Source organism: Rhipicephalus sanguineus, chromosome 3 (genome assembly GCF_013339695.2).
Source record: "Rhipicephalus sanguineus isolate Rsan-2018 chromosome 3, BIME_Rsan_1.4, whole genome shotgun sequence".
NCBI lineage: Eukaryota > Metazoa > Arthropoda > Arachnida > Ixodida > Ixodidae > Rhipicephalus > Rhipicephalus sanguineus.
The window spans coordinates 149,358,474-149,377,972 of record NC_051178.1 but is presented as its reverse complement, the minus strand read 5'-3'; positions in this window follow the sequence as shown (position 1 = coordinate 149,377,972).

Sequence of the window (19,499 nt, the reverse complement as noted above, 5' to 3'; positions counted from 1 at the left end):
GTTTTTCTCGGACGGCCACGCTGCGCAGCAACAGCGGAGACCATTGCCATCGCAAAGGATCCCCCTGCTAGGATTCACATAACCTTGGAGGTGCTTAGGGCACACATCAGACACCTTGCTTGCGCCACTGCCCACCACCTAGCCTCACTTCTAGAAGGCCGGCCCGGTGCCTCTTTTTGCAAGAGGATTTCGACTTTCCGAGAGTGCCTTCAAACAGGCTACACACCCCCTGAAGGAATCATGAAACCCCCTTGCTGCCTGGATAATCCTAAACTTCGTTTGACAGTGCCGGGAATTCGGAAGAAGGCGGAGCTCTCGTCGCCAGCTTTAAAGCAGCTGTCTCTGCTGATGCTACACGAGAAATACGCAGACCACGTTAAACTTTACATGGATGGCTCTACAAATGTTAGGGGATCTGCAGAAGCTGTTATCTTCGCTGCAAAAGCCGAAATCTACAATTTTAAAGCGTCTCAAAGGACTACGTCAACTGCTGTGGAACTCCGCATTGCACTTCGAAGGATTCAACTAGAAGCGCCACTGAAATGCGGTATATTTACAGACTCGAAGTCAGCCCTGCAGTGTCTGTCATGAGCTTTACGCCGTGGCGCAAAAGACCAACTAGTATAGGAAATAAGACAAACCTATCAGCAATTAAATGCCAAAGGGCATAACATAACTTTTCAGTGGCTTCCAGGCCACTGTGGCATCGACGGCAACGAACATGCCGATAATTCTGCAAAGAATGCTCATGAAGGTGGCGTGCCGGAAGCCATTCCATTATCACGAACCGCTGGAGCATCAAAGATTCGCTCGCTCGCACGTGATCTAACGCACTCAATGTGGAATACGTCCAGTTTTCTGCATATCCGCCTTCACCGTCTGGATCCGCCACTTCAACTTCAAATTCCGTCCGGACTATCCTGATCCGAAACAACAGTCCTCTGCCGCCTGTGGCTTGGAGTGTCTTTCACGAACAGCTTTGCTTACCGAATCGGAATGGCAGACAGTGCTGCCTGTGCTCACTGTGGCAGCGAGAAAACATTGCGCACGTCCTGTGCCATTGTCCTCATTATAGCTCCCAAAGGCAACAGCTCTCAGCTATGCTAGCACGCCTCGATGACCAGCCGCTTTCTGAACAATCAATTTTGGAGAGCCGGAACGGTCTAGCTTCCAACCAGAAAGCGGCGAAGGCGCTGCTGAAGTTTCTGTGTTCAACCGACCTCGCTAAACGACTACGATGCTTCCGTGCTTGAGTGTGCGTTCTTTCTTTATTTTTGTTACTCTTTTCTCCTTCCTTACCTTTCTATCCCCCCTTACCCCTTCCCCAGTGCAGGGTAGCAAACCAAAATAATTCTGGTTAACTTCCCTGCCTTTCACTTAACCTTTCTCTCTCTATTTAAATGCGAAGCATTTCTTAGCGAACCAAAGCTAAGCATTTCTTAGCGAACCATTTCTTAGCGAAATGTAGTTCTGAAATGTAGAAAGGCAGACGCGAGCTGGTTCACCTCCCTGTCACTCATTTTATTTATCTCTCTCTCTGCTCCTTTATTAAATGCGAAGCAATTCTTAGCGAGCGCCAGGCACTTTGATCTATCTATCTATCTATCTATCTATCTATCTATCTATCTATCTATCTATCTATCTATCTATCTATCTATCTATCTATCTATCTATCTATCTATCTATCTATCTATCTATCTATCTATCTATCTATCTATCTATCTATCTATCTATCCTATCTATCTATCTATCTATCTATCTATCTATCTATCTATCTATCTATCTATCTATCTATCTATCTATCTATCTATCTATCTATCTATCTATCTATCTATCTATCTATCTATCTATCTATCTATCTATCTATCTATCTATCTATCTATCTATCTATCTATCTATCTATCTATCTATCTATCTATCTATCTATCTATCTATCTATCTATCTATCTATCTATCTATCTATCTATCTACGCCTACGTCTGGACGCTCTCGTGGTCGTCTCGTCTCCTTAACTTGGTATATACCAAAATTGGCACAGCCGGACATGAGTGTATGGTGAACACGATTCACAGGTTATGACACGTATAACGGGACTTGCCTGTCGTGTACGTTTGAAACCCTTTCCACCAGTCACGTGTGGCACCGACTCGCATTCCGCGGCTCGTGGTAGGCGCGTATGCGCCACAAGTGATCCACAACCTATACCAACCCAGGGACAGCGTGAACACACTTCGGAAATCTCAACGAGATAGCATCAAGTAGCCCGTGTAGCAGAATATGCTGCGAAGGCGGCGTTATTGATGAGCGAAAAAGTCGGAAAAGTCGAAAGAATAAAATCACCACTGGAGCCGGAATATAACCCAAGCAATCTGCATGGCAGTCAAATATTCTACCACAGAGCCACGCCAGCGCTTCAAAGTGCTTAGGAAAAAAACCGTATGCAAGCTTCCCTTCGGGGCAACACCAAATATTTTTGCACTTTTGGCTATGCGATTTCATAACGCTCTAATAAATTTTACATTTCTATACCGACGACGATGACTTTTGATATACACATCATTGAACCCTAGCGTGCACTTCGTTGCAATAAACTGACGCCTCTGCCCAACGTGAGTGCCGGCGTTACGTCGGTCCATGAGCTACCCTTTACATACCAGTGTAGCCGGCGTGCCTGGTAAGCCCCCATATGCGCACTGCTACTCAATTTACACAATGACGTCCATCCGACTCGTAACCCTTGGTTGAAAGCAAGCAATTCGGCTTAGACTGCTACTCGGTGGCTGCTTCGAATGAAATTGATTCGTACACTGCGTGGGATCTGGCGAGTTTTTTTCGATGACCGATATTATTCGCTACTCTTCACGTTTCCTTTGAACTAAAGAGAGCAGCCGACGCTAAAATTGATGTTTTTCGTCTGTCTCAGTTAATATGAATACTAGGACGAGTCGTTCAAAAAGAAAACACAGTAGTAATCTGTGTTGGAGAAAGTCATCACGGGATATGTGCTTTTCCACGAACCGATTTACAGGGCTGAACAAAATTGACAGAGATGACTACCCACATGGCGACGCTTCCCTACAGCAACTGTCTTTTCATCCAATAATCTACGCTGACACATTTGATTAATGAACTCAGGCGCTACCTCGGTTAAATTATTCCTCTCTCCTCGTCTATCAGCATAAACGTTGGAATTTGTGGGTTCATTAATTTTCCTTACTTGATATGATTTAAAGGTCCGCTATCGACTGTATTAAATGAAGTCTTTAAGGTAATAATGAGAAGTCAAGATTGATTAGCTACTTATGCACCCCGCTTCTTTCTTTCTTTGACCAATTACGGTCGCTCTTGTATAGAATTATTTGTTGCAAAATAACAAGTACAGGCGTTGTTAGAGCCAGCTATTCCGTGTTATATTCAAGAAACAATAAGTAATGAAACGTAAGCGAGATGGAAACATCAACAAAGCAAGACACAAGCGAACACGGGTAACACTGTGAAAGATTGTACTGGTGAGCAAGCACGCGGACAGGATAGGAAGACACACTCAATGCCGCACTTGTCTCTTCCTATCATGTTCGTGTCTTTGTTCGCCAGTACAATGTTCCACCGTAGTCACCAGAACCAACTAGCTCAGCTGTCAACGCTTAACGGTTAACAAACACAAATTGGTGCTTAAAGAGGCCCTGCCACACAATTTAAGCATGTCGTTTTCAACGCTTGTTCAGGTAATGCGGACTGCGCCGACATCGTTGCGCGAAGCCGTTGTAATTTTATTCACCGGATAAACTACCTTGATTTCGGGCTACAGCGACACACATCGGCTATTTTTGTTATAGGAAGTGACGTTTCGTCATGTGGCAGTGACGACAAAGGCCGTGCGTTTTGATTGGTTTGACGCAACAAGTATCATGTACAATTCATATGGTGGTAGCTAAGCCATATTACGGAGCCCTAAAAAGAATAAAACAGGTTTTTATGCTTTCACAGGAAGAAATCATGGCTCTTTCTAATTGATGCAACTTCAAAACAACGGACACGACGCTAGGTGCGCTGTGGAACTGGTGGGAATGGTAATCAAACGATACTCTTTCGTGTTCTGCCTTTTGCGGCATCGGGCGATGTCGGCCACCCCGGCAGCTGCGAAACACGCAAGGCTCAGTTAGGCACATGCTGTGAACGAAAAAAAAATCACAGCATATCCACGGAGTGAATGATGATGAGTGGGCGAAGCTGCGGAGGTTCATCGGTAGACGGTGAATCTTCCGTGAATTCTGCCCAGTACATCATCACCGACGTGAGATCGGGCGCGTTTATACTAAAGGTTCGATTAGTTATGACGACTTGCAGCTCACTTTAATTTTACATGTACGCTGTGAATTTTCATTGTTTAGAAAACCATTGCTTTAGAAAACATCTGGCGTCTTTCGTTAAGCAGCTGGCGTCTTTTCGTTTTGCTTTAGAAACATCTGGCGTTCTTTCGTTTTGCTTTTAGAAAACATCTGGCGTCTTTCGTTGATTTATTTCATCAATCAACGGCGTTTTGAACAAAATTTTTGTTGTTTAATCACGCACAGGAGAAATCTCACCAGGCACTACCTTGGAGGTAAACAATGGCTGCTAATGGGAATGAGAGACAGAAGAAGTCGGCTTTTAGCTAACACTTACACTTCTACTTCTACTAACGTTTCCTACTGGAACATGCCAATGGCTGCTAATGGGGAATGAGAGACAGAAGAATTCTGCTTTTAGTTAACGCGCACGCTGCGAATTTTTTATTGTTCAACAACGCACAGGAAAAATCTCCCACCGGCACCACCTTGGAGGTCAAGATCTGGTACTAGCGTTACGACTGGTTACGCACTACTACGAGGGACGAACGGGTGCCGCCTTAAGGAGCTTCGCCCCTAAAAAAGGAAATTCTAAACGTTTACCAACTGACGCCTTCCGCGTCATCGGGCGGTAGCGTTTCGTACGGGCCCTCGGAACCATCCTCGCGTTGCGCGGGGCTCAGCGACGCACTTTCAATTTACAATGGTGTGTACGGATACGGTCCTACATGCAGGACACTGCTACGAGGCAAGATCTCGCGCTGAAAGTTCGTTAGATCATCCAGACTCATTGTGTGCGCTACACGAGAAACCATAGAACAGTTTCATCGACGCACGTGGTTCCTCGTAGCCATGGTTGCAACGACGTCAGAAAGAGCGGTGGCGAGGCACTTTGTGAAGGCCATCATGAGGCGAGACTTTCGGTATGTCCGTATACGAGGTGCGCGGTGATTGGAAACTGCCTTTGACGTCAGCGGGAAAGTGAAATGCGAAAGGGAACGTTTCTTGTCGTCGTCTGCTCTAGTTTTGAACTGTGAAGACTAATAACATCAGTTTTCGTGCACCAGTTTTAGTAATTCTTTTTGCGTTCTTCTCGGCATTCATTACTACACGCATTCCAGCGCTAAATTAGACAATTGCAAAGGCGTCGCAAGGCCCCTTCAAAGGCACCAATGCCAAACGTATGCTCCAATATAGGTGGTACAATGGTTTCCCAGTCAAGTCCTCTCATGTGAACATTGTGGGCTCAGTGGCGTGGCCTCGGAGCCAGTGACCAGCTGGAACCCTCAGAGATGATACGGAGGCAGCAAGTAGAAAACACCCCGACTTTAACTCACTAAGCCTCAGAGCCTGTAAACCGACGCGTTGCCGCAGCGGCGAATGCTTGCATGAGCGGCGTGTCACTAATTGTTTTTCCGATGGCAGGCCTTCCCGCAATCAGCGCCCCTACATATATGAACGCACATGTTAGCACATTAGCTGAGAGCGCGGTATGGACAGCGTCGGCCTGGGTGCTCCCGGACGTCTAGGGGTCCAGCCTCATTTACATAGATTATTTCAAATAAAGTTCTATCTATCAATTCATCCCAACTGATGCGTTCCGTATGTCATTGTATTATTTCCATACGTTTCGGTAAGATTCTTACGGAAATATATGGCAAATATATGGACTCTATGCAGATTCCGTAAGAAGACGTATGGAAGCTGGTTTACCTGGCTTGTCAATCCGGACTACCTTGGAAACATTCAAGAAAGGTGTTTCTGTATTATTATCATTATTATTATTATTATTATTATTATTATTATTATTATTATTATTATTATTATTATTATTATTATTATTATTATTATTATTATTATTATTATTATTATTATTATAGAACGGCTCCCAGTCGGGATGCATGCTTGCTATGCTCCTGCCCGTTTTTCGGTAAGCAGCAGTTTTTCCGCTGTGAAAATTGCTCTAAACGTGTTCATGCGAAGTGTCTAACCTGGCCTGATGAAGAGCTGCAACTTCTGAAGTCTGGATCAGGCTCGTTTTGCTGCAATTTATGTGATCTGAGCCGTGCTGCTGGTAAGCCTAGCGAAGACAACTCGGCGGCGTGCAGCGATGAGCATTGCAGCTCTCAAACCGGTTCCCTCTCCACGTGCGCCCCTCCGGATGGCGATCTCGCCGGGCTGCGCCGCCTTCTCCTCGACGCTTTGGAGGGAATCTCGTTCCTCAGCGACGAGGTATCCCAACTACGCGAAGAAAACGAGCGCCTCCGTAAGGATCATTCCCGAGGTGTTGAACAACAAGCCCGCGTGGTCGCCTCCCTTCGTGCAGAGGTCCGCTTCCTGCGTGAGGAGCTGACGCGCCGCACGGCCGGAGTGGCAGTGAAGGCACCTGTGATCCCCCCAGCGCATGTGATCGTTGACCGATCAGTGACTTCCGAGCAGCCTGCCTGCTCTGAACCACCTCTCTCCAAAACTCTTTCATCTTCGAATTCGCAGCCAGCTGACGTAGACACGTCCCAGCGTGTCAGTGTGATGCCTGCGACAGCCTCTTATGCAGCGGTGACTGAGGGGGGAAGAAAGAAGAAACCCGCCTCTTTTGGAGCTATGACAACATCGAATATATCTGTAGCTCAACGGCCACAACGGCCACAACGGCCAAAGGCCATTTTTGTTACGAAGCTGAGCCCGGACACCACTGTTGCTGACATCAAAAAACATATTGCTTCATTCGATGTGTCTCCCATCTCCTGCCGGCGACTTCAAACCAAATTTCAGTCCTATTCTTCGTTCTACATCCAAGTCAACAAGGAAACACTACAACGCCTGAATGACCCTTCGATGTGGCCCCTCGGATGCTTCTTCAAGCCATTTCGTGGGGAGCTGCGCGATGACATGCTTCATCCCTCTGAGCAAGTGACTGGAATCGAAAGTGCCGTGTAACGTAGACATATTCTACCAAAATGCTCGTGGTCTACGTACCAAGACACGAGAGTTTTTCTCTAATGTTCTTTCGTCTTCTTTTCCTATTATTGCTATTTCTGAAACCTGGCTAGGCACTGAAATTCTCTCATCTGACTTTTTTCCCCCGACCTACACCGCCTTCCGCAGTGACCGAGATTTCAGTGAAACCAAACAGAAAGGGGGTGGCGTGCTGATTGCCATTGACAATTCACTGAAATCCGTTAGACGGAAAGACCTAGAAACTATCGAAGAATCCATTTGGCTAGAAACCAACCTTGAGCGCAGTGAAAAATTGTTGATTGGATGTTTCTATTTACCGCCCAGCATGTCCCCTGCCTCGTGTCATGATGTCATGTCTTCCATTGAACTTGTGGTATCTTCTCATAGTGGGCACAGAATAGTTCTTGGGGATTTCAGTGCACCTGGAATTGAGTGGAGCACGCTTACGTTTTCTCATTACAATCATTTCATTGAGAAAAAGTGCAGCCTGCTCTTGGACTTTCTGGCGCTTAATTCCCTACTGCAACATAACTCAGTCGTCAATTCCAGTGGCAACGTCTTAGACCTGTGTGTGTCAAACGATCAACCCCTTGAAGTTTCCCGCTCCGACATTTCTCTTGTACGTCCGGACAAATTCCACCCACCACTTAGCGTAAGATTATCCGCATCAGCCGAAACAACGAGCTTCAGCAGTTACGTGAACAAATCTCCGAGATTTGCCTTCAAGCAAGGTGATTACACGGGCCTCTATCATTACTTGTCTACGGTTGAGTGGTCACAGGTTACTGACAAACCAAATGTTGATGAGCAGGTTGATCAGTTTACGGAGGTTATACTGAGCAGCATGCGTAATTTTATTCCCCAATATACACCTAAACAACGTAAATATCCCCACTGGTTCTCATCTGAACTTATCAGTGCACTGAAGCATAAAGATCACGCACACAGAAAATTTAAATGTTCTCCATCCAGCGAGTGGAAGGAAGAGTTCAGCTTCTTTCGAACTCTCTCTAAACGCCTATATAAACGGGATCATAGTTCGTATATTGAATTCTTAGAAAAAAGCGCCTCTGACAGGCCGGCTGAGTTTTGGAAGTATGTACGTAAACGGTCCAGCAAAAGCGGAGAGTACTTCAGACTACTGGACTCAAATGGGGTAGAAGTGCATGCCGTCGCTGACTGTTTTGCCACGCATTTCTCATCCGTTTATAAGGCCTCAGACTCTAGCACTGATATCAGACAACAGCCCAAGGCGGTCAGCTCATCCAGTGCTTTGTCGCTAGATGAAAATCTTATCTGCGAATGCATTAAGCGCTTAAAACCATCCTTATCATGTGGGCCAGATGGCATCCCCTCCACCATACCAAAAGCTTATGGTAGTATATTTGTCCCAGAACTGACTACAATATTTAATATCTGCCTGGACACTTCCACATTTTCTAGCATGTGGAAAACTGCTCGAGTTTTCCCAGTATTTACGTCGGGCTCTAAAACAGATGCTTCTAATTATCGCCCGATTTCTCTACTATGTGCCACATCAAAGATCTTCGAGCTGGCTCTTCACAACATATTGTCTTTTAGTGTGAAAAACTCAATGATTCCTAATCAACATGGTTTTCTCGCTGGCCGCTCAACTACCACAAATCTTGCTAGTTTCATGACGCAGATCTCCACACCTATTTCTCAGAGAGGAAAGGTTGACGTAATCTACTGTGACCTGAGCAAGGTTTTTGACGTAGTCAGCCACGCACTGATTATGGTTAAACTTGCGAACTTTGACGTTGACTTGTCGATTGTGAATCTCTTGCACAGCTATCTGCTCAATAGATCTTGTTATGTTGCCGTAAATGGCCAAACCTCTTCTGTGTATAAAGTGACTAGTGGGGTCCCTCAAGGGTCGGTATTAGGCCCACTCCCATATTTAATTTACGTTAATGATGTTTCTTTTGCCATTCGTGATTCTTCTTTCCTCTTGTATGCCGATGACATCAAGATATTTAAGGAAATTCATTCAGTTAACGACTGTCGCTTGCTGCAGTCAGATTTGTGTTCTTTTTCCGAATGGTGCAACAGAATAACCTTTCTCTGAATACCTCAAAGACAAAATTCATGTCTATCACTCGCAAAACATCTAGCGTGTCATTTCAATACTCTGTCACTTCTGTGCCGTTATGCAAGGTTTATGAAATCAGTGATCTTGGTGTTGTTGTTGACAGCGCGTTAAACTTTTCTTCTCACGTTAAGCGTGCTGCTATGCGGGGCCTTCGTTCTCTCGGATGTGCTTGTAGAATATCTCGAGAATTCAGGTCTCCCATGGCCCTACACAAATTGTACACGGCAATATGTCTTCCACAACTTCAGTATGCGTCCGTGATATGGAATGGCATTGCTCAATCCAGCGGTAACACCATTGAACGAGTCCAGAAAAAATTCCTCAGCATATATAACCATCGCTTTGCTAAAAATGACTCTGGATCTCGTTCAAATACTGCTGAATCATTATCACTGCCATCACTTCACTGCCGACGAAATCGTTTTGATCTCTTATTTTTTTACAAGCTCGTCCACGGTATCATATCCTGCCCTGTACTTCTCAATTGTGTTAATTTTCGAATTCCGCGTAAGTTAACCAGAGAGAACAGAGCGTTTCATGTACCCGCCTGCTTCTTCCAACACTCTACCGTTCACATAATACAAAGTCTTTATAATATTAATTTTCTTGATCTTGACGTTTTTAATAGTCCACAATCATTGTTTTTATCCGAGCTTTGCACTGTTTTGACATAGTATGGCACAGTGTACAAAGTCTTCCCTTCTCCGTCTTTCCGCATAGTTGTATATGTGCAATCTAATTTTTTATTCCCCTTCAATATTTCTCATATTGTCTTATTTTACTCCTCCCCTTTAGTGTTCATTTCTCTTTGTCTACGTGTTTTTGCTCTTTTTATTTCTGAAGACTGTCTGTATTGTATTGTTTATTTTTATTGATTTTATTTTTGCGTGCGCCTGCACAAAGACCTCACGGTTGTTCCTGGGCACGTTAAATAAATGATTGATTGATTGATTGATTGATTATTATTATTATTATTATTATTATTATTATTATTATTATTATTATTATTATTATTATTATTATTATTATTATTATTATTATTATTATTATTATTATTATTATTATTTATTACTATATTATTATTATTATTACAGCCTAACTTGCAACAAAAACGATAATTAGTTTCTTCTATCGTATCATTAAAAAAAAACTTTAAAAATTTTTCGTATTTTTTAATTCGAATTGCGGTGCGCAAGTTTGCTTCACGGCACCACTTTACGAGAATGCAAAGAAGGTGGCTTCATTTAGTTTACCTTTTATTTTTCCGTGGTTTGTAGTTGTGAACGCGTAATATATGCAGAGGTGGGTTATACGCGAGAATATACGGTATCAATGTAGACAGCCCCTCAAGACCATACGTGCTCGTCGGGCGCCGGAAGCCTGTAGTCTGCCTCGGCCCTAATGTCGGCCTTGTTTTTCGATATCATACTAAGCGTGCTTCTTGGGATGCTCTAAGCAGCGGCGACGTCAGGCTTCTTTTCTTTGCGTTCGACTGCGTTGATTATCGCCAGCATTGCGGAGAAAAGCTAGGCTCTTCCGTTTTCCGGTAGCCACTACGTTAACTAGCAGCGGATAAGTGAACGGAGCCCTCACGACAAGTGACGGGCGCGACGATGAGGTATTATGGGAGAAAGCACACGATGACAAGCAATAGTTTCTACTGAGTACGCTGTGCGCGGAGCCCTCCTAATCACACCGCTGACTCTCGCAGATGCACTCGGGGAATTCCCCTTTCTTGAGAGAAAGCCAACTTCTTGGAGTGTTTCGCACTGCCCGATGTTTGATATATGAACTGTTTCGACTATTTTTGTTCGATGTAGCCGTAAACTTTCCAATGCATTGACATCAAAGCATTGTCGTTATTGTGAATAGTTTGGTATAACGAATAATTCGATTTACCCGAGTACGATGTAGTCGCGTTTGACTGTATTAACGGAAGAGCTGTTCCAGGTCGAGCCTGCGCCGTATGCATGTCTGTCAGGTGTCACACAGGGCCACGTTCCCCGCCTCACCGCTAGAGGCAGTCATGATGATGATGATGATGGCGCACGTGATCTCGCTAGCCAATCGCATATATTCGCGTGCTTACAGCTTCGCTGCACGACGGTTTTTACGGCATGGAATCGGTCTTATTATTATTACGACAGCAATTATATGGACACTCTCAGCGGCATCTTGCCATCGCCGTCATGTCCCGGATATTTATATGTATGTATATATAAATAAAAGCCAGAAAAGAAAAAAATTCCGAAGCGCGCCACCGGCATTCGAACCTGCGACCCTCGCTCCTCAGCGCAGCGCGTTAGACAACTGTAGGCCACGCGCCGTCCGTTCTTTTGAATACTAACGGTGACCGCTGGCGGTACGTAGGGCTCGGAGGGTGTACGCAGAGCTCGGAGGTGCTTCAGCGTGTGCTGTGTCACTAGTGAGATTGTCCGAAGGGTGCAACTTAAAGTAACGCTCCTAGATTTTGCTTCAGTCGGAAAACTGCTCTTGAGACGCGAACAAGTGGCTCATTTCTGCATCCACTATAGCGATGTGGAACGCCGGGCAATCAATGCATCGAATGCCACCGCGCGGCAGCAGACGCGGAGGGGTCGCTGCAATGAATGCGATAGCAAGAAACTAAAGCCCCAACCACTGGCACGCGTATGCACGCGTATGCACGCGCCTAGGCGTCAAATGCGCCTCTCGGCGTCGGTCGCGAAGGGCTTTACGCGTCCATACGCCTCGAGGCGCGCGGGGTCAAGACGACTTTGATATTTTCGACTACGTCACCACGCGTACGGCGCGCCAACCAATCAGAGGCCGGCATGGGCCGGCGGCGCCAACGAATCAGAGGCCGCGATACCTCTGAGTGCTATGCCTAATGGCCGCCGCTTCGAAGGCACCTCCGAGTGCAGGGCAAGCACGGAAACTACGGTCACAAACGCTCCTGAGTGACCGCGTCGTCATCCAGTACGTCGACGACACGGCGAACGACCGCGAGTGCTACCAGTGGGACGCTGTTTCGTGCCGAGTTCGAGCGACGCCGACAAATCCAGCGAATGCTTCCCGGCTGCCCTTGCCCCGGTTATGAGTGCAATCGTCGACCGAGTGAAAACATCGTACCTACTACTGCGGCATGTCGCTGCTCCTGTGCTCTGATCTATGTGTATCTGCGCTCGAAACGGGTGTAAACATGCTTCTGAGGTTTGAAGTCCTCAGCGTGAGCCCTCGCCTACGACGAAGTCAATTCAGAGCGGTCTTGAGTGCGATCGTCGACCGAGTGAAAACATCGTACCAACTACTGCAGCATGTCGGTGCTCCTGTGCTCTGATCTGTGTGTATCTGCGCTCGGAACGGGTGTAAACATGCTTCGGAGGTTTGAACTCCTCAGCGTGAGCCCTCGCCTACAGCGAAGTCAATTCATAGCGGTGTCGTCTGCATTCAGCGTAGGCCTCTACCGTCGAGTTCGTGTGAACCAGTTCATGTGAGGAAGTTTGGTTGAAGGAAATTGATGGTAGTTGTTTCCGTCGAAACATAGACGCTATATATGACGCTACAGACTTCGCGTGGCGCTTACGCAGGAGTTTTTAACTGCAGTGTGTTTGTTTTCAACATCGCCATTCGCCTCATCATTGCCGAAAGCGAACATCGCACTTGCCAACGCATTTCGGTGATGTGACAACGTACATGAGGAGGATTTGCGGATTTTACGACGCTGAAACATTGGTTGACTTCGGCGCAAATCGTTTGCGTGTGTTGCCAAGCTAACAACAAGCGTGCGCTTGTTGGTAGCAGTGTGACGTGTTTTCGTGCCGGGTACCAGCGACGCCGACACATTAAGCTGTCAGCGGTCTCATTTACATTCATGTATAAAATAGAAGCTCGAACGTGCGCGAGTGTGGTGATCGAAAAAGAAAGTTGCATGATTAAGTGCTGCTTGTGTTGCCTGCTATTTTACATCTTGACTCTTGGTCTGCTTCTCTGCCGTGCAACTACACCTTAGCACATGCCCAGTTGCACATGCCTTGTTTTGCAGGTTGTCTATTCTGACACATTCTCCCTAGTCTTTTCTGATACTCATAGACGGGAGAATGTGAACAGTGGCACTTCTCCATCGTTTTACAGTTTACTTAAATATAACACATGTTTTGTTTACAGCTGGACAGCTAATTTGCTAAAAAGCTTGTAAGTGACAAGCACCTCCATTGAAATCTGAGGTGCACAATGACACGATAGTAAGAAGAGAAGAGCATGACATCCCACGTATGTGCAGAAGGAATGAAAGTGCAATATTACTGTGCTGCTCTTTGTTTAGAAGGAATTCAAACGGTGCCTCACTGGAACCTCAGACACTTGTGAGACCATTCTAAACTGCGCACATATTTATCTCTTCCTCCAGACTGAATCCAGCTGAAATAATTATTTGATGGTTTCAAATGTCAAATCCTTGGATGTATTGCAAGGACTATTTCATTTCTGTTCAGCTCTTTGTATATGCACTAACTTAGACTATGCATGCACTTAAGCATAATTGAAATATGAAGACATTCATTCAGTTTAGCTATGTTAGACAACTTGCCAAAGACTTATACAGTGCTCTGGTGCAATCCTATGACCGATATCTGTCGCATCGTGAAGTTTCAGGCACGATTTATTATATTAGAGGGTATTTTGACTACTGATGACGTCCAAAGGCCTTCTACACAATGCTTGGTTCCAATCTTATGACCGATATCTGTCGCATCGTGAAGTTTCAGGCACGATTTACTATATTAGAGGGTATTTTGACTACTGACGACGTCCAAAGGCCTTCTACACAGTGCTTGGTTCCAATCTTATGACCGATATCTGTCGCATCGTGAAGTTTCAGGCACGATTTATTATGTTAGAGGGTATTTTGACTACTGACGACGTCCAAAGGCCTTCTACACAGTGCTTGGTTCCAATCTTATGACCGATATCTGTCGCATTGTGAAGTTTCAGGCACGATTTATTATATTAGAGGGTATTTTGACTACTGACGACGTCCAAAGGCCTTCTACACAGTGCTTGGTTCCAATCTTATGACCGATATCTGTCGCATCGTGAAGTTTCAGGCACGATTTATTCTATTAGAGGGTATTTTGACTACTGACGACGTCCAAAGGCCTTCTACACAGTGCTTGGTTCCAATCTTATGACCGATATTTGTCGCATCATGAAGTACCAGGTGTGGTTTGTTGCGCTAGAGGATATTTCGACTACACACAACGTGCAAAAACCAGTGCTCGGTTCCAATCTTATGGCCGATATCTGTCGCATCATGAAATGTCAGGTGTGGTTTGTTGCGATATTTAGACTACAGACAACGTCCAAAAGCCTTCTACACAGTGCACAGCTGCAATCACAATCTTGACATAACCCATTTTTTTGTGCACACTAACATTGTTCAAATACAGTTTTTTCTGATATTTACGAACACTGGAATGATGTACCTGGTTCCGTTCGGGAAATGAATGTATCTGATTTTTGGAGGCACTTGTATGATATTAGTGTTCTATTTCTCTCATTTTTTACCCAGTTGCACTCAACAGGTGGCGATATCTGCTTTTGTTGAAGCAGTTATTGCGATATTACTGTATACATTCTTTCCTTTTGTATTCATGTACACCACTCCTGCAGTAGCCCTGCATTGGGCTGCAATATTTGAAAATAAATAAATAAATAGACTGTTTAATTATGAACTCGATGCGTATTTTGTGGTGAACAGTGCGTGTTCATTTATTAGAAAACAAGAAAGTCAGGCCATACTTGCAGTGCTACAGTTTACCTGCATTTTGTTGCTAGACGGGACATAACTGTGAGTTTCCAGTAATGTTGGTTTCTTGTTTCCATGCTACTGAAAAAAATTTGAGTTAGCATGTATGCTTACTCCAGGATTCGAACTTCTCAATGTTGGCCCATGTAATAAACTGTAACTCATATTAGGCAGCTAGAATATTAGTCACGGTGACACCCGTGGTACGCGGCAGGGGCGTAGCCAAGGGGGGGGGGGGTTCAAACCCCCCCCGAAATTTTTGAATTTTGCTTGCGCATATATACACGCACACATACAAACGCACGCACGAACATACATAATGTATGGTTGAACCCCCCCCCCCCGGAAAAAAATTTCTGGCTACGCCCCTGGTACGCGGGAAAGCCGTCTTTTTGTTAATGTGAAAATTATTAGTCGTTATGCGGCGAATTTTTAGGGCACCTCGTTTGGACTTTGCAGCAAACGTCTATTTCCTTTTTTTTTCGTAACTAAAGTACGTGCTAAGAAACGACGTCAAGCCCACCGACGGTGCGGGCGAGGCGGCTCCCGTCCGCTTCTTGGAGCAGAACCATTTTCATGAACAGGATGATTATATTCGTGTTGGGCACTAATAGCATGGCCGTGAACAGGCGTCAACAAGGCGATCGCACAAGCGTTGGTGATCTCGCAAACATCGTTGGCTGTGTCCCGTGATGCAGACGTGAACTTAGCAGCGCACGCGCCGATGTCGATTACTTGTGCATACCGTGGTTGTTACTTTGGTCATTGCGATGTTAATTACTTCTTAAATAGTCAAAAGAGTGGTGGGTGAAGCACAATCAATATTTTAACGACAGTCTAATTCGCTTCGATTGATAACGCACCGTTCTAGGCTGTACATGGACAGTTTTAAACAAAAAGATCAGGCAACACTGTGCCTCTGCCGAAAGCGAGCGTCGGCGCGGTCGACGCTTGCCAGTGGTTGCGCGCCCTTTTCCTCCACGGGGCGCGCCGCGACGCATTTGACGCGTAGGCGCGTGGAACGCGTGCCGGCGCTTGGCAGTGGTTGGTACTTAATGCTATATGAAGTGAGTCTCGCCAATGGATACTCTCAGTTTGAACAGCGCTCCTGTTGCAAAGGGGGCCGAAGCAGCGAAGGAAACTAGCGTGCTTCAAGTGTCGAGCTGTGACACTTGATAGTTCGCGCTCATCATCTGTTTGTTCGTTTAGCGGCGTCCCTTGAGCTCGAGTGGCTTTCGTACGCTCCGTAACATGAGCGCGGACATACGGTGAAAGCGTGAAGCATCCCTCTTCCCCTCACCACGAGAAACCCGTGCGAGCAGACAGCGGAAGGGCAAGGTTCTCCATGCGCAAGTATAAGAAGAAGCGAGCGAGCTCGCCGACGACTTTTAAATGCGCCTGTCGCGCTCCTAACGCCATCTCGCTGGTAATGAAGAGACGCTTATAAGCGCAGTTGTCTCTGAGCCCGTCCAGCGGTAAAAGGTGTGTATATAACGCTCGCCGTTACCTACGTGGAGGATATGCGTTTCGTGGCGTAGTGGCTAGCGCCACTCGCTGCGGAGGAAGAGGTCCCTGGTTCGATTCCGCGCTTCGGAAGCATTTTTCTGAATTATTTTTCTTTGGGGCTTTTATATATAAATATATATATATATATATATATATATATATATATATATATATATATTGTAGCGAAGCCTTTAATGAGTAATGGGTTGCGCTCTCTATAGCCTTCTAGTGGGTCGTCCCCTTTGGCTCTTCGCGCTCGCGCTCTGAGTGCGTGTTTGTGCCTTGACTGTCGCCATTGCATATCGTCGCCGACTACCGTCCAATAAACGCCTCAACAAATTGGTGGAGAGTGCTGTGCTCCTATTCGATGCCCCTGGAGCTGAGATCCCGTACCCTACCAACTACCATGCCTCAAGACGCTGCTCAGCAAACGTCTCCTTCCACAACGACCGCATGCCCCGGTGTCCCCCGCATCCGCGACCCTCCTATCTTCACCGGTGCGGATGGGACCGATGTTGAGGACTGGCTTGCGATGTACGAGCGTGTGAGCGTACCAAACAAATGGGACGAGGCAGGCAAACTCAGCAACCTGGTTTTCTACCTGGCGGGTGTGGCGGGGCTGTGGTACAACCACACCACCGAGTTCCCCACGTGGTCTGCTTTCAAGACCGCCATCATCGATGTATTTGGCCGCCCTGCCGTTCGTAAACTGCAAGCCGAACAACGTTTACGTGAACGAGCTCAGCAGACCGGTGAGTCTTTTACGAGCTACATAGAAGACGTCCTGGACTTGTGCAAGAAGGCTGACGCGGCCATGCCTGAGTCTGAAAAGATCCGCCACGTTCTGAAAGGCATCGACGACGATGCCTTCACTATGCTGCTCGCCAAGAACCCTCGTACTGTGGCCGAGGTGATCACGCTCTGCCAAAGCTACGAGGAACTGCGCCAGCAGCGACTGCTGACCCGTCGACTTCCATCACGCGACGCCGATCTCGCAGGCTTGTCGGCCATTTCTGATCAGTCCGCCTTGCTCGCCGAGATGAAGTCATTCGTGCGCGATGAAATTGCCCGCCAGTTCTCCCTACTGGCCTTTCCTCACCCGCAGCATGTTGAACAGCCGTCGACCACGCTGCTGGCTCCCTTACGCCGCGCTATTCAGCAGGAAATCGCGGAAGTCATGCCGGAATACCACCAGCCCCCTCCGGCACCTGCGCCGCTCAGTTACGCGCAGGTTGTAGCCAGGTCACCCCAAGCGATTCCTGTGGCTGCCCCACTTACTTACGCCGAAGCCGTCGCCAGACCTCAAGCCTTCGAAGCGAGTGGGCCGGCTGCGTTTGCCGACGCCATACCTAGGCCACCGATGCAGCCCGTCATGCAGTCGTATCAGCAGACGCCTCGTCCACCGCGTCCTGCTCCATGGATGGGACCTACCCCGGCTAACCGATGGCGCACTTCTGACAACCGCCCGATCTGCTTCGCGTGTGGTTGCGCCGGTCATGTCGCCCGCTATTGCAATCGCGTGCAGCCGCCTCGTGTAGCCTCAGCCATCACCAGCCAGTCAAGCCGCCCGTATTACGATTCACCGCCGCCTATGTCACCGTCGGCTCGCCCAGCTCCATCTACCCACCGTTCGCCGTCACCACGACGCCGATCACTGTCACCGATGCGGCCACGGCCGCTCCCACGTGACCAGGAAAACTAGTCGTCGCAGTCCACGAGGCAAGGGCTGCGACGCTATCGAACTGCGAAAGCCCTCAGCGAAGCCCATCGAACGTGTTAGACGTGTTTGTGGACGGTGTGCGCGCATCTGCCCTTATTGACACTGGAGCCGCCGTATCCGTTATTGACGCCAAACTTAGCCGACTACTGCGAAAAGTGACGACGCCACTTCCCGGGCTCTCCCTCCGTACAGCCAGCGCCCAAAGTATTCACCCTACAGCGGTGTGCACAGCCCGCGTCATGATTAAGGATGCTCTGTACTCCATCGAATTGATCATAATTCCAGCATGCTCTCACGACGTCATCCTAGGATGGGATTTTCTCTCCCACCACGACGCCGTGATTCATTGCGCACCCGCCGAAATAGAGCTATCACCATTCTCTGATCTGACGCCGGCTGACAGTCCATCGTCTGTGAGCAAGGTACTCGTCAAAGACGACACCAAGCTGCCTGCATATTCGTCAACGGCGGTGTCTGTCTACTGCGCCAGTCTCTCCGACACCGTCGCGCTCCTCTCGCCATCCGACCGTGTTTGCACAAGGAAAGGCTTGCTGGTGCCCTTCGCGACCGTGCAAGTCACTCAGGGCAGCACGTCAATTTTTGTTGTCAACCCATCTCCGTACAGTGTTACGTTGGTGCAAGGAGAATGTCTCGGCAGCGTGGAACCCCTCGAAGACGCACAAGTTATGGACGAACCAGATGGCACGCACTGCCCCAGTTCCGGCACGCTCAGTTCTGTTACAACGTCTGGTTCATCGCCCGCTGATGTATTTGCTTCTTCCATTGCTGACAACCTTACGCCGGTCCAGCGTTCCCAGCTTCTGGACCTCTTGGAAGAATTTCGCGCATCTTTCGATATTGCTCAAACTTCTCTCGGCCGCACGTCCACCGTTACGCATCGCATCGACACTGGCGCCCAACCACCACTGCGGCAACGTCCATATCGCGTATCTCCCACAGAACGCCGCAATCAACGAGCAAGTCGACGACATGCTTCGACGCGATGTTAATCGACCATCTAACAGTCCCTAGGCGTCTCCTGTCGTACTTGTTGCGAAGAAGGACGGTTCTGTGCGGACTACCGACGAC